Here is a 15,171-nt window from a genome sequence, read left to right on the forward strand (position 1 = left end):
AGCGCAGCCGCCTCCGCCCGGGACGGCGCGGCGCGGCGCGGCCGCCTCCGCCCGGGACGGCGCGGCGCGGCGCGGCCGCCTCCGCCCGGGACGGCGCGGCGCGGCGCGGCCGCCTCCGCCCGGGACGGCGCGGCGCGGCGCGGCCGCCTCCGCCCGGGACGGCGCGGCGCGGCCGCCTCCGCCCGGGACGGCGCGGCGCGGCCGCCTCCGCCCGGGACGGCGCGGCGCGGCGCGGCCGCCTCCGCCCGGGACGGCGCGGCGCGGCCGCCTCTGCCCAGCGCAGCCGCTTTCGCCCGGGACGGCGCGGCGCGGCGCGGCCGCCTCCGCCCAGGACGGCGCGGCGCGGCGCGGCCGCCTCCGCCCGGGACGGGACGGCGCGGCGCGGCCGCCTCCGCCCGGGACGGGACGGCGCGGCGCGGCGCGGCCGCCTCCGCCCGGGACGGCGCGGCGCGGCGCGGCCGCCTCTGCCCAGCGCAGCCGCCTCCGCCCGGGACGGCGCGGCGCGGCCGCCTCCGCCCGGGACGGCGCGGCGCGGCGCCGCCGCCTCCGCCCGGGACGGCGCGGCGCGGCCGCCTCCGCCCGGGACGGCGCGGCGCGGCGCGGCCGCCTCCGCCCGGGACGGCGCGGCCGCCTCTGCCCGGGACGGCGCGGCGCGGCGCGGCCGCCTTTGTCCAGCGCAGCCGCCTCAGCCCGGGACGGCGCGGCCGCCTCAGCCCGGGACGGCGCGGCCGCCTTTGTCCAGCGCGGCCCCCTCCGCCCGGGACGGCGCGGCCGCCTCAGCCCGGGACGGCGCGGCCGCCTCAGCCCCGGGACGGCGCGGCCGCCTTTGTCCAGCGCGGCCGCCTCAGGGCGCGCCTTTCCCGCCACGCAGAGCCCCTCACCTTTGGCGGCGGCCGCGGGGTCCCGCAGCAGCGCCGTGAGGCGGGCGCCATCGAACTCCTCGTCCCGCGGGCCGCAGGCTCCCCGCTCCGCTTCCCGGCCATGCCCGGTTCGGAGCCGGCACGGCGGCACCCCGGAATCGCCGCTGCTCCCGCAGGCAGGGGCGGGCGGAGCGGGAGCGGCAGCGGCCCGAAGATATCGCGGCCCGGGCAGGGTGGTGCTCCCGCGGTCCCGCCCCGGCCGAGTTGTCGGGCCTGCCCAGCGACCGGTGCTCAGGTGAGCAAAAAGAGTTAAAAATAGTTACCATGGAACGGCACAGAGTCCCCCTCCGGTTCACAAATTCAGAGTGTGCAGAGCCCGTTTTTATACAGTTTTTGGGCTTGGGCAACCGATTACGTCATGGGTTCTTTGTGTGTATGATTCTTGATTCATATTCATCTAGGGTCTTTTACGGTTGCAAGTCAGGTGAATAGTTTTTTCCGGGGAGACAGAAGCTTTTGTCCGGGTTTGCTGGAACCGGGTATTGAGATGTATGTCCTTGACGACAGTCGGGATGATGGCTGTGGGGCGCTGAGCACTCGGCTGACGGTGGCTGATGGCGGTGCTCAGCTCCATCAGCCAGGGGTCACACCCTCCTTTCTCTCCGCGATGGGTGATTATCTTCCCTCTCGGCAGAGGAATGTCTTCCAGGAACCCCGCATTCCTTTACGCTTAAGAAAGTGATGTTATCCAGTAAAACACAAACTAACTCTAAAATATCTACTACACAGGCTTATAAAGTATATTATTAAAAAACCCACGAATTAATCTCAAAACATTCACCTCAATCTCGTTCCACCATCCCTTCCCACCCCCTGCCGTGGGCAGGACACCCAGGCGGCTTTACCTCTAGTTCAGTCAGGCCACAGGGATCCGGGGCAGCCACAGCTTCTCTGGGCCCTGTGCCAGGGCCTCGGCACCCTCACAGACGAGAATTCCTTCCCAGTATCCCATCTGCAGCGGTCTCTCTCTTTTGTTTCAGCCTTACAGTTTTCTTGAAACTTAAATTTATGCAGGTATCCAAATACATTGGCAATTCCAGAAATCGGTAAGCACATAATATGGAAAGTAAATAACATCCTCAAGAGGGAGTTGCTCTGTTTTTGAGGGGGTGAAAAGAAAGGCTAGTGCTAGCAGAACTAGGGAAAAAAAAAAATTGATTTAACTCTGTTATAAAAGGCTTAAAGTACCCATACTGAGATCTTCAAGGTAAAAGTCCTAGTTACCAGGCTTACAAGCCTGATAGTTATCATCACACCATATTTCATGGTTCTAGTATTTTAAAAGTACTGCAGAATGCTACTGAAAATTATTTTTATTTCAACTTGAAGTTCAATTATTCTCTCCCCTCACTGCCTGTGGAGCTGTTAGAGGCTTCCAGGAGGCTGGGGAAGCAGACTACGGGTTTCATTTCCAGCCAGGTCACTTCCATGTTCTGCTGGAGTGGACTTTGAAGCCTGTGTCCTTTTCTTTCTCTATTATATCTGACAACTTTCCTCCCCCGAGTCTGCTTTTTGGCAAGACGCATTTACGGAGGGTCAGTCGAAGACCTCAGGCTCAGAAAAAAATCATCTGTTCTGCTGTGCTTACGTGTGCAACAGATGGGAGCAGCAATGAGTCGAGTAGTAACTTCTGAGCTGCCCGGTTTTTCAGTAAATCAAAATATTCTGTGATTCTTGCCAGATGAACTTATCATCATATCCAAGTTACACACACCCCTCTGGCATTTTCAAGGCTAAAAAGCAATTCCTGGTCCCTTGCATGAACCTCAGCTCCCCCCCTTGTTCAAGGAACAGTTCTAGATACAAGACTAACTGAGCCAAGCGACCCTTTCCTGCCTCAGTTACGTCCTCTGAGGCCTTTACTGTCCTGAACAGAAGGTAAACAGCCGAGCCCCAGCCCCGCAGTCCTGCCCAACTTGCCTTTGCTCCCAAACCTGAACCTTTTTCTTTGCTCTGGGATTCCTTACTCGTGCAATCCTGAAGACAAATATCTGATTTGGCAGATGAGACCATTTCTAACACAAAATCTTCACCGAGGTTTCTCTTCTGATTTCAGCCTTAAGCACTCCCGTCCTTCTCAGGCAGCCCCTATCTCCAGCCGTTAGCCATGGATCCTTGCTGTTCTATAGCTGACATTGCCACCCCTCAAGTCTCTTGATACGCATTTACATCACTCCGTAACGGCGTCCTCCTGACCCTTCCCAAACTCAGCCTGATCTCCAGGCCTACAGCCTCTCCCTGCAGATGAGGGACTATGAGAAGGGCTGCAGACAGACCTTTGCATGACCCCAGCTATACAGCCCATGCTAATCCCAGCCCAAACCTGTCCTGCTGTTGGGATACCCCACTTACAGTTACAGTAACCCCTGTGGTGGTTTCACTTCACTTCATATGTGAGTTGCAATCTCCCACCCTTCACTCCTTTGGTAAGAAACGCATTAGTGTCTTAAAATAAATGTTTCTTTTTATGTATAAATTAAGTATAGAAAGCATTCAGAGGGAATACATTTAATCCAAAATCGCACCTTAAAACTGTAGCTCTCAGTGTTCGCTCTCAGTTTACACAACTATTACACAGAAAAGTTTCCTTCAGTTTTTCCCCAAATTTCAAGTGTGATATAGAGCTCTTTGTCAAATCTTCCTGCTTTCCAGCCTTTGGCACCCTGAGGCATGGGATGACAGAAGGAGAGAGGGTGACGCTGCCCAGGGATGGGCTGACAGGACCACCTCCTCGGCACAGCCTCCCAAGAAGGGAATGCTCCCAACACTATCTCTTCTTTGTCATCACATGTCCAAATGCCCTGTGCCCTGCACCTCCATGATCCTTGCTGGGATCAGCCCAGTGCCAGCTCACACACTTGGACACAGTCATTGCAGAGCTTGAATTCCAGGAGTTCGGCATCGAGGAGTCCAGGGTATGTGCAAGGTCCGTGTATGGACCCAGGAGACGAGTGGGCTGGCAAGGCTGAGGTAAAACCACAACTTTTTTTACTCTAGATGCTGTAAAACAAAATCATCTCTCCTCCTCTTCTTCCTCCTCCTCCAATCCCGTAGTTATTTCAGCTGGAGTGCAAGGAGTGCATTTTAAGCCTGACTAATGGCAATTTATCTTCCTCCCACGAGGAATATTAGAGCCTGTCGATATGGGAGGATCTGCCGACCAGGCATTATGAGCATCAGGGGTTTGAGTCAGAGCATGGGGAGACTCTGGAACTGGGCCGCATGCCCAGGTGCTGAAGATGGGTGGAAAGATCAGAAAAAGAGGGAAGAGGACAGAAAAGTGTCAATGAGCAGGCTGTGCATAGCCAGAGGAGGCATTTGCTGAGAGCACCTCTGAGTATCTACTGCGATTCTCGGGTATTTCTGTGTACTGAAATCCTTCCCACCTTATACACATGGAATAATCTTCAAGCATCATCCAGTCTGAGTTTGACAAAGTCACTGAGTCACAGAATTTACCAGGGAGCCCTTACAGTCTTGATGGGAAAAGCAGGCACTTACAAGCACTGCAATATCATTTTAAATTTTTGTTATATGCTTCTAATTTCACCGTGCTCAGGTCGAATTAGCCTGAGGTCTGGATCTCAAAACTATTAACTCTCACTGATTAGATATTGATACGGGCTATTCTTTTCTGAAACACCATCAGTTTTGCATGCCTTTGCATACCTAACTTGAGACATCTGGAAGCCCGATTTTTTCAAGGCTCTTGGAAAAGCCACAGTTTTTTCAGTGTTTTGACATTGATTCTGTGGCTTTGAAAAGCTTCTGTCTTGAATTTCAAGTACGTAGTCATTGGTCATTTTGGAAAATCTTGTCTTAAATACTTACGGAAGGGGAACAGTGTCATGATAACGACCCATCAGAGGCAGGCTCATAAAACCGTAGTAAAGCACTTTGACAAAGAGGGTGATTTCCCTGACCGTGCTCCACCCAGTAACTGTGGCCTAATGTCCTTCCTAACTGAGGGGCAGGACACACAGTCTTTCCCAGTGTGTCTTTGAAACATCATGTCGGGAAGTGACCAGGGACATTCTCTTGTTTGCAGCAGTAAGCTCTCTGAGATGGGACATGCCTCTCACTTCATGTCTATACAAGTGCCAGGTGCACTGCTAGAAAAAACAATCTGCGTACAGGAGAAGTGCCAGCAAGACTGGCAGCATTCAGGGGGGTGGGGAGCGGGGACCTTCTGCTGCCTCTCCTGAGGAAACGGAGTGAGGTTTCATTCCAAATGAAACGTGAGGAGACTGGCTTTGCAAACTTCATGGGTCACATCTTCTGTCTCGTGAAGTGGTGGGGGTCTCTATGGTGTTTTGACTAGTTTGGCCAAGGAGCAGCTCATGATCACCAAACACAGAACTTGCTTAGCTCAGCTCACTCTCTCTGAAGCAAGTCAAAAAATAGCAGAAAACAGCAAATCATTCCCCTCCTTCTAAACCTGCTGGGTGGAGTACTTCACTCAGTATTCATTCCAATTTCTATTTACACACACAAGAATGTTTCCTAACTCTGGCTCACAGAATTGGTCCTCTCCAGTTCAAATTACAGCACACTTGAAGCTCTTGTTAGATCGTATCATCCATAGCGCCTTGTGAGAACTTACAGCATCCAAAACAAATTCAGAATTGGAAAAAACTATGGAACAGGCTTCTCTACAACGATTTTCAGCTTGTATCCATAGAAATAGAGGTTGGATTGGGAAAACTGCGCTCTGTTATTTTAAATAATCAAAATGTAGTGATTACTGTAAGGTATGTGCTTTGTTTTAAGTGGTCTGACACTCATTTCCATAGAAACAGAGAGAGGATAACAGCCCACTTGTTTGAACTGTCCTGTGGATTCTGTCTGTGTCAGAATGCAGGAATATAAAGCTTTTAAAAATGTGGGAAAGGCCTGGGGTTTTGTTCTTAATTATGGGGGGTTTTTTGGTTGTGTGTTTTTTTTTTTTTTTTTTTTTTCTTTGTTTTAATTCTCAAAAGCCAAAAAGAACATTAGGGAACTTCTTGGAAATTTTATTCTGGGCGAATAGAATGAAAATGACAAATACCAGCTCTTAAAAAATTACAGGGGAGAAAGCAGGAAGAAAAAGCAGTAGGATGGGGAGAAGTGTACACACACACACAGAGGAATGTGTGTGTGTGTGTGTGTGTGTGTAAAAGTATTTCTGAGATATTTTTCTGACAACTCTTGTTATTCTACATTAGATCTAGTGATTTTTTTTCACTAATAGAAGATTTTAGACCATCTAACTGAACTATTTTATTTCAAATTACTATTTTCACATTCACTTTCTTTATTTCACATTGTTTTCTTCTTAACTGACACACTAATTTTATCGGAATTTCCATACACTAAGCAATGATATGAGTTTTGAATTGGCAGTTTGGCTGAAATTCAGGGGAAAATGAATATCAAGGAGAAAAAGAAGTGAAGTGCTCAAATTTTGTCTTTGCTTTTTTAAAGCTTCCATGTAACAACACAATTCCTGCATTTCTGGCACAGTAAAATCATTCCTCCCCAAGTTCAAAAGAAAGAAACTCACTGAAGCAGATGTGATATCTTTCTTGGATTCTAACTTCTAGACTTTCAAGTGATTTTTTTCTTTGGGGAAAAAATGAATCCAATTCCTGTTGCTTGTGAGGGAAGGACAAGGCTGAGATTCTGGAATTCTACATGCTGAACATGTCTGGATTAGTTATATTGTCTTCCAGCAACTGAATATTGCCAGCTTGTAGAAGCAGCTTTCAAGGCTGTAGCAGAGAGGTGCATTCTGCACATCGTGATAAACACTTACTCCCTTCCTGCCTTTGTGTTTTATGCTACTGTCTCCAAGTTTTCTATTCACACACTACCCATCACGGGGGATAGCAGAGATTCGCAAAAATACTTTTTATATTTTAGGGTACTTGGTTTTTAGGTTAATGTTGAATAGCAAAGTAGCCCCCATTCAGCGGGAAAAGAAAAAGAAAGTGTATACATATATCTCAGTGCCATTCTACTGAAAGCATGTCTTCAGTTCCTGTCAGCCACAGTGTCCGTGAGTTTTCCTTCTCCACAGGAAGGCTTCCCTGGAAGATGTGTACAAGCCGGAGCACCCAGCTGCCTCTTGCGCTGTGCTGTCTTTCAGCCCTCCCCGCTTCACCTCCCTGGAGGTTACCTGCATTTCAAACCTCTCCCAGTTCAGTCATTCCACTTGGAAACTGCCTTTGCCTTCGGGTTATACTTGCACACTGCCAAAAGAATGCCAGGCTCATTCCTGCGCTTTGGGATGGTCTTTTGCTTACAGCATCACCAGGCTAGAAAAAGTTACGTTATCTCACTGGGAAGATTCACAAATACTCATCAGGCAACAGCCCTGGCAGACCTTCTGATTCAAAGCCTTTCAAGCACAAGAATGGGATACTTCCCAGTGATTTTGGATGCTGTCTATATTCTTCTGCATTGATTGCGCTTCAATGACTCCCCACAAAATTTGTTTGAATTTTAAAACCCCGCTGTGTTAAGAGAATCTTCCCCCACAAAACCGGGGGACAGACAGTAGAAAAGGTTTGACTGCAGCAATTTGCATTAAGTGTCCTTTGCAGGCTTTGACTATTTCCACCCACCCCTGAAAGAGCCTGGGAGACGGGCATTAACGGCCAATCATTAGGCAATGGCTTTTTGAGATAACAATCAGGCTTGCCTAGTATCAATGAGACCTGTTAAAATTAAGTCTTTGCCTTGCAGAGTCACTTTGTGTTGTCATGTGGGATGCTGAGATGTGACACAGCACGTCCTCTTCCCCTAAACAGGTTTAATCCCATCTTCTCATAATCTCAAAATTCTGTTTGTCCCTGCCATGGCATCCTGGTTATCAAACCAGCTGCCCAAGACTACGGAGGCATAGTCTGATATATGTGATACCCCGTTGTTTTTCTGGGTGTTAAAAGGGACAAGGTGAGGAATAAAAGTGGATTCAGATTCAAACACGAAGACCAAGTTGGTCAAAGTTCAGTGTAACCTCTGAAAAGAGGGGCCAGACTTTGGAAATTCAAATCTGGATGCATTCCAACTTCAGTTGGAACAGGAGGAGAGGAATAGTTTTAACACAATTAGTTTGGTCCTGTTAGAAATCTATATTATAGGGTTGGCTTTCCGCGAAATGTATGTTATATAAGTAATAATGTTGTAGTAAAAATATAAGTTTTTCTTTTATTTCTTCTATTAGTAAAGAAAACTAAGCATATTAATATTTGCTAATATAGTATGCTTAAACTGTCTATTTAGCCAAAATAACATCCAATAAACATATAAAAAAGAGTCTGCTATTTGCTTAAACTGTCTGTTTGGTCAAAACAACATCCAGTAAACATACAAAAAAAACCCTCTACTATTAATATACCAACTATCAAACATCTACCATCTAAAAAAAGCACAAACCAAAGCCCAAATTAAAAGTAATAACAAAAACACAAACAAAAACCACATACTCTAAAAAAGCAACCCCCCAAAAAAGCCATACAAAACAATTCCTAAAATATAAAAACTAATTTATAAAAAAATGAATATTCAACAAACTAATGCAATAAAAAAGTATCTAAAGTATAACTTTAATATAGCAAAGTGTAGACTTAGCTGAGTGCCAAGTCACCCAACCAACCCTATTTTGCTTTTTTAATCTCCCTTATAACTTTATTAAATTTATTTTTAAATTTTACATTTTAAAAAAATCTCGTTTTTCACAGTTCCATCATCTTTCATCTACTCACTCATGGGGTTTTGTTGATTTTTTTTTTTTCAGGAGAAAGATCAGTGTGAACATGCATAGCAGGATGTAAACATTTGGATATTCATGTTTACCCACTTTACACCCCAGCACAGCCCCAGGAAGAAAAGATGCTTTCATTCCCCATTTCCAGAGTTGGTTCTAAGCTCTCTTTCCTGAGGACAGCTCTTACAGGAACTGGGAAATGAGTGTCCTGATTTATCCCCTTGAGTCCCTCATACCTTAAAAGAAGCACCAAATGACATTTGAAGGTAGTTTAGCAGGTAGTAATGACAATTTGTTGGAACTTCTCACCGGTTCACTTTTCTGTATCACAAAAGATTACAGGGAACAACTTGAACTCTCTCAAAGTAACTTCAAGATGTTTCCCCACTTTGCAGTGAAGGTTTTAAGCCAAGCCTACACACTTCAAATTCAAGACCCGCTGGAGTCGGAACGCTGCGGGGATGAGGCAAGGAGGTGCCACCGGTGTGAGGAAAGAGAGAAGGTCCTTTTGCAGCCTGGAAGAGTCAGTGCTGTTTGCCCACTGAAATCCCTCACCCAGAGATCCTGCCAGGCGTAGGTCCCAGCTGGGTCCCCTCAGAGACCCGTGAGCCGAGGTGTAAGGGCTGCAGCGGCAGACTTGGCAGGGTCGGGCACGAGGGCCGAGGGCGCCTGGAGCAGGCAAGGCAGGGAAGTTGGGCTGCGGGGGACGGGGAGTGATGGGGAGCACCTCGCACCTGCCTCGGGAAAAACACAAGCGGGGAAACGCGGTCACGAGTCGCGGTGTGTGCAAGTCCGTGACAGTCCTCCAACCATTGCCAGGCGAGAACGATGGGGGAGACGGTGAGATGGAGCCTCTAGAGCAGAGGGAGGCGCGAACTGCTCGGAGAGGGGTGGGGAGAGCCGGGGAGGGCGGGCGAGGTGCAGCCGGCTCTGAGTCAGCCCGGCCGCGCGATGTGCGCGGAGGGCAGCGCCCGGCACGGCGCCGCCGGGAGCCCGCGTCCCTTCCCGTCCCCTCCCCGCCGCCCCCGCGTCCCGAGCGCCCGCGCCCGCCGGACCCGCTCCCGCCGCGGCCGCTGGCAGGGATGCTCCGCCCTCGCCCTCCCTCTGCCCCTTCTCCTCCTCCGCCCGCGGGGCAAGGGCAGCCCCGAGGGCGCCAGCCGGGACCGGCCGCACCGTGTGAGGCGGCGGGGCTGCCCCCCGCCCCGAGCCGCCCTCTCCCGCACCATGAGGGACGGGGATGCGGGGCAGCGCCCACGCCGCGCACAGGCAGAGCCCGGGCCGGTGCCGATGCTGGGGAACTGGGGCAGAGCCCGGGCCAGGGGAGTGGGGCCGGGCTGAATCCTACAGACCATACGTCAGCCCTAGAATTTCTCTGTCACGCTAAAAGTGTTTGAGCTCGAGCCCTGGAGCGTCCCCTTCCCAGGCCCAGTGATTTCAGCTCTTGACCCACAAGCTTTATTTCACGGCCAGCTCGCTTCTTCCAGCTCCACGTGCGCATTCCTCCGACTCTGGCAGCTGAAAACTCTGCACCGTCCACGGGGCAGGGTCTTCATCTTGGCCCCAGCTGAGCAGCCATTGAGCTCTGACCCCACCGTGTCTATGCCCACCCCACAGTCAACATCCCAGCCCCAGCCCTACAGTGGGTATCCCTGACACGGGCAATATCCCAGCAGCACCAGCATTTCAGGAGCAATCTTACAGCAATCCCTTTTCAGCTCTCCACCCTCTCTCCCATTTCTGGGCTGAGTACCCAGCTACAACATCAGTATCACAGGCCTACAGTCATTTCAGCGCACCAATCTCACAGTCAGTTCGTCAGCCCTAAAGTTCCTATGTTACTCTAAAAGTGATTTGAGCTCGAGCCCTGGAGAGTCCCCTTCCCTGCCCCAGTGATTTCAGCTCTTGACCCACAGGCTTTATTTCACTGCCAGCTCTTGTTTCACTTTTGTCTCCATGTCTTCCCAGCACTGGCACATAATAACGTTGCTTTTGGTTCTCAGAGTATGGTTGTTGTTTTAGGTCTAACTCTGTGTTGTTTCAGCACAGCTCTTGTACCCACATTCCAGCCCCAACCTACTAATCCTTACTGCAGCAACAGCTCTACCATCCCTATCCCCCCCTTACAGTGATTTCAGCTCCAGTCACGCAGTTCCCGTCCCGGCTCCATACTCCCTAGACCAGCCCCACAGGGGTTTCACCCCAAACCCTACCATCTTTGTGTCTCCTCCAGCTCTGCTGTCTCAGCTCCAGCTCCTCAGCGTCCCACTGCTTGCCGCTAAAAGCCGCTACTGCTTCTCCCTGCAGCTCAGGACTGTTGATAAGGCCACAAGTCAGTTATTATCATCGCTTCAATGTCCTTAGGAGCTCTACCACCCATCCTCCTGGGTTCCCAGCCCTGGGAACACTTGGCACCTGAAGCCCAACATCTGCCTTCCCCCTCTCGCTGGGTCTCAGCCCAGCACTTGCCCCAAGGCCCCCCTCACCTCCCCCAGGCAGCACCGGGGGCTGGGAAGAGCCACTGGGCCCCTGCTCCCCCATCCCAAAAAGTGCTCTTGTGTTGGTTCTCGGGCCCTGGTGCCCTCCGAACCCCCACACCCTCAGCCTCTGCTTGGTACCACAGGGCAAGGGCTGGCAACCCCCCAGGCATCTCCTGCAGGCCCTGAGCTGCAGCTCCATCCCCTTCTCCCGTGGCATTTATCCACTCCAGCCCCAGCATTCCCATTGCTCCTCATTGTTTTGGGCCGGCCTCTAGTGCCAAGATCCTTATTCCACACCCTGGGGCTTTATGCCTCCACTGGCCTCGCAACCGGTGTTTCAGCCCTAGCCCTACAACCTTTACTGAAGTAACAACAACTATCTAGCAAAAGAAAACAAAAATAAACCAAAATAATGTAATAAAGCGACGAAATTAATGAAACGAAGTAATAAAGAAAAAAATCATAATTATTTCGAATAAAACAAAATAAAACATTAAAACTGAAAAAAATGCAGCTTTATTTTTGATATCTTAAGCGTTACTTTGTATCCAGAAACCACGGAAGCACTTCTCCCCGGTAGCCCCAGCCGGTCTCCCCGCGCCGCACCAAGCCCCGCACCAGCCTCCGGCCGTCCGAGTCACGCAGGGCGCGGCGGAAAGAACCGGGCACGGCCGGCAGCGCTGCCCCAGGACACCGCCAGTCCCCACACGCTAGCACAGACAGACGCGGGAGTCGCGTGCGGGCTCACCGGCGCTCCCCTGACCGGAAGCCGCAAAGATCCCGTCCTGGCGCAGCCGCGCTCCTCCGGCGGCGCTCCTCCGACCGCCCAGTCCCACCCGTCGCTCTCCGCGCCGCCGCCGAACTAGCGCCGAGACCCCTCAGGGCACGCTATTTATCCCCCAGGGCCGGGCCACCCCAGCCAATCACAACCTGAGGCAGCGGCGGCCGGGCCAGCCCAACCTATCACAGCGCAGTGTCGGCCCGCCAATCCCGGCCCGCCCGTTCCCGCCCCCCTCGGCTCCGCGACCCCCCGCTGTCCCCTCACGCCCCGCTCCCGCCATTCCGCCCGCTCCCCGCCGTCTCCCCGTTTCCCTGGGAGAACTCCCGGCCGGGACCTCAACGGGGAGCTCCCGCCGCCCTTCCCGGGTCCCGGCAGCACCTGCCGAGGCTGCGGCAGCGGAGGCACGGCTCCGCTCGTTCCCAAAGCCGGGGCGGCGGGAAGGACGCCTCAGGCGAACGGGGGACCGGGACCGGGCTGAGGGGCCGGGCCGCGACTGAGCGGGCTGATCTGGGCGGGACCGCGCCCGGATTGAAAGGGCGGCTGTGATTGGACGGGGCGGAGAAAGGCGGGCCGGGATTGGCGGGGCTTGGCAGCTGAGGCTGCAGCCAATGGGAGCGCGAGCGCTCAGGCGGGCGGAGCCAGGGGCGCTCGGGGGTCCGCGGTCGCCCGGGGTCCCGCTCCCGAGACCCCCGTCCCCTTCTCCCACCCTCCCTGTGCCCCGGTCCCGGCTGAAAGGCCCCTGCAGAGCCCCCACCGGAGCGCCCGTCGGCACTCGGGGCAGGGAGGGGCGTAGCCGGCAGCCCGGCCGGGAGCGGTTCCGAGTCGCCAAGGCGGACTCTGCGGTAGCAGCGCGGGCCAGGGAGCGGCGGCGACGTGGGGGGGAGGGGGGTCGGCGGCGGGGAGCGGGGGCGCGTGCAGAGCCCGCTGCCGGCTGTGGGCGCCTCTTTCCCCGCAGCGGTTCCGCTTCTGCGGGGACTTGGGCCGCCCCGACTGGGTGCTGGCCGAGATCAGCGCTGGGAGGATCAGCACCCTGGCCAAGATACTCAAGTGCCCGCCCCCCGCCTGCTGCGGGCCCGCTGCTCACCGCGGGGGGGGTCAAGCGCTTCAACACTACAATGGCATAATCAGCAACATTATTTAATCTCGTGTTCTTCATGCAAGCCTCAGCGTTAAGAACACTACCGGCCTCTTCTAGTAGTAATAATATGCGTATATTATGCATATGTTATTAGTATTAATATTTAGGTAAGAATTGTTAGTGTTAACACTGATAGTGAGTGTGTTAGCTGGTGTTTACCGTGGTGCTCTGCTCTCCCACAGTATGACAAGATCCCGAAGCTGCCCTTAGATGCAAAGTTAGGTGAGCACTGCTGTCCTTACCACGATCCCCTGATGGAGCCATGCTCCAGGCATGGGCAGCAGTGTGTCTGGGGATGCCTTTCCAAGGTGACAGAGCTCACCCCCCCTCCCGTCTGCAGAGTCGGGGGATTTGAAGGCGACCATTGCTGTCCTCGGCTTCATCCTCTCCAGCGCGGCCAAGCACTGGGTAGATGGTGAGTCTCTGTCAGGTGACCTGCAGCAGCTGGGGCTGCCCAAAGGTTCCTCAGGCGTGCTGGGATGTTGCTGACAGTTCCCAGCCTTGCCTTCACATCCAGATGGAGGGCAGGCTGGCTGCTGTGCTGTCCTCTGTCACCTCCCTTCTGTCCATCAGTCCCTGGGGCCTCCCCAGGTGCTTTGGTGGAGTTTGGCAGCTTCAGGTCTGGTGTGAGCAGAGGGTCTCCCCTCACAAACAGAGCATGCTAGTGGGTTGTGCTGTTTTACGTGTGAGTGACCCACGAAACTGCAGGAGACTGAGGACTTGTAACAGGTGCAGGACAGGTTCAAAAGAAACTTGGGGAAAAACCTCTGTCTTCCTCAGTCCGAAGGGACAGCAGAGTTCACATCTGCTCACAATAATCCTCTGGAGAGTGGAGCAGTGTTTGTGTGGAAAGATGACTGGGGTAAAATCAGAGGAAACTGAGGAGTTATATTTATATCCTAACAGGAGTTATAACAGGACAGAAATTTTAGGGTAAAATACGGGTGCTGTTCCCAGAATGGAACTTGGTTGCCATGCTCCATGATGATTCCCCATACAACCATAAGTACCTGCAAAGAGGGGTGGAGCAGAGTGGAGTCACCACAACCAGACTCTGCTGAAATCCTTGCAGGAGCAGCAACTTGATGGTCCTTTGAAGCTGATCAATTGCATAGTAGCTGTGAGAGAGAAGGTATCTTGCTGCCAAGCCAGCAGCTGTGGCAAACTTGCTTTCCTCAGATGAATGTGGTTCATTATAGCCTGATTGAAATATTAAAGCACACCTCCATCCCAAAGTTACCTGCCTCCAAGGTATGACTGTCTCTCACTGGGCAGGAGCTCCATACTTTTTTTTTTGATGGTATGTTTAAAAGTGAAGTGAAAGAATTTTACACCAACCGGTAGCAAATTTATGCATGACTAGAGTCACTCAAGCTTCACCAAAATGTAAAGAAATAGTATAAAAGTAAGCCAAGAATGGAGAATACGTTAGGGAAGGCTCTATCATAACTGCTGGGATCAGTCAATGGGCTGAACCTGTCTTCTCCCCCACAGGAATACCTGTTGGGTTAGAAATGCACTCTGCCTGCTTAATATTTTTACTGGGGACTACAGCTTATTGTATATTGCTTTGAATGAGTTTTTGCAGTCAAATACTATCACTGACAGATACCATCATCAACAATCCCTGAACCTTAACCATCACAATTTTATATGTAAAAGAGAATAATTCCATAAACTATTAGTGTGATTCCCTCACAGATGCTAGCAATTGCCAGCAGCAGGTAACACACTCAAATAGGAAGTCCCTCTGAGGGGTCATAAAGTGGGAAGACCTGCTGAGGGGTCTCCCTTATGCCGTTGGCCTATTCCCCTGAATATCAGTCAAATTTCCCTCCAATCGAGCAAGACTGCTCAACTGCTCAGGTCGCTGTAACAATCTGCTGACAGACTGGTCAGGCACAAGACTCTCAGCTTTCCTGGAGCACTGACAGACAAATTAAATACTAAGGGTCAAGGAAGTCTTCCCTTTTCACGTGACAGTTCTTCAACCACCAGCTTGTGATCCCTTGCAGAAGCTCTGAGACTGCAGACATGCACACACCAGTAGAGTCTGGAGCATGAGCCTGCCTAGAGGACTGTTGGTGGCTACTCTAAACATGATC

The sequence above is a fragment of the Chamaea fasciata genome, unplaced genomic scaffold (genome assembly GCF_029207755.1).
Source record: "Chamaea fasciata isolate MVZ Bird 193981 ecotype frontalis unplaced genomic scaffold, bChaFas1.0.hap1 SCAF_5, whole genome shotgun sequence".
NCBI lineage: Eukaryota > Metazoa > Chordata > Aves > Passeriformes > Sylviidae > Chamaea > Chamaea fasciata.